Source organism: Furipterus horrens, unplaced genomic scaffold, assembly GCF_987537825.1.
Source record: "Furipterus horrens unplaced genomic scaffold, mFurHor1.1.pri manual_scaffold_12, whole genome shotgun sequence".
In the NCBI taxonomy this organism is placed as follows: Eukaryota; Metazoa; Chordata; class Mammalia; order Chiroptera; family Furipteridae; genus Furipterus; species Furipterus horrens.
This window is the reverse complement of record NW_028327182.1, coordinates 64,577,647-64,578,592: the sequence shown is the minus strand read 5'-3', so window position 1 is coordinate 64,578,592 and position 946 is coordinate 64,577,647. Positions and strand designations below refer to the sequence as shown.

At 32.1% G+C, this 946-nt stretch overlaps 1 non-coding gene across 1 annotated transcript; it reads right to left on the bottom strand.

Moving 5' to 3' along the window:
* Nucleotides 1–227: 227 nt before the first annotated feature.
* Nucleotides 228–390, bottom strand: LOC149996290 (U1 spliceosomal RNA). The gene has a single exon (XR_016507557.1). It is a non-coding gene; the product is annotated as a U1 spliceosomal RNA (small nuclear RNA).
* Between the last annotated feature and the right edge of the window lie 556 nt (nt 391–946).

The following is a 946-nucleotide window of genomic DNA, read 5'->3' as shown; positions in this document are numbered from 1 at the left end:
CCAATGGTCATGTAGTGGTCAGATTCAGACATTTATTTATCTCACATTTATTAGCATTGTTAATATACACAAAGTAAAAATATTAATATGGAAAGAGCATTAGTGCATTTATCATGAGTAATTATACATTGAATTGGTCAGAGTGGTAGATTATTAACCATCCAAAATCACTAAGGCTTATAAAATAGTCGCTGTTACATCTATTCATATTGATACCTTTTTTTTTCCAGGGGAGAGCATGAACGTAGTCCTCTACTATAAAAAATTGTGCAGTCGAGTTTCCCACATTTTGGGAAATTGCAGGGGTCAGCACATCTGGAGTGTAATGGATAAGCCTTGCCCTGGGAAAACCACCTTTGTGATCATGGTATCTCCCTGCAAGGTAAGTATCATGTTGATACTTTTGACTTCAGTTACCTCAAAATTTTGTATTGCACTCATATCATCTGTTGTTCATATTTTCGAACTTGTTTCTTCAGTGATATTAGTATATAGCTCTGTTGAAGAATAAAAACTCTTAAGTGAATGAAACCTATAAAACTGTCAGTAGAAACTCATTCTTGGTGAGGAAACACTTGCTATTTTAAATTGAAATATCTTACTCTGTATAGTCAAGATCAGGAAAAAAAAAAGTGCTGTTACGTATATTCACTTTACTTCTGTTAGTGTTTAATCCTATTATATCTGAAGTCACCCTGTTATAATCCTTAAATCTTCAGCAAATATTTATTGGACACTTGCTGAGTCTATAATCACCCTAGATGCTACGAGGTTTCCATTTGGAGAAATAATTCTCCTTTCCACAATATTTCAGTCTTGACAACATTTGCTATTATTTTTAGGTGATGAATGAATCAATTGAATATAGATATACCAAATTATATTTTCATAAACATATCAACTAGGAAAGTAATTATGCTTATTTTTCTTAAAAGATGAGAATTCC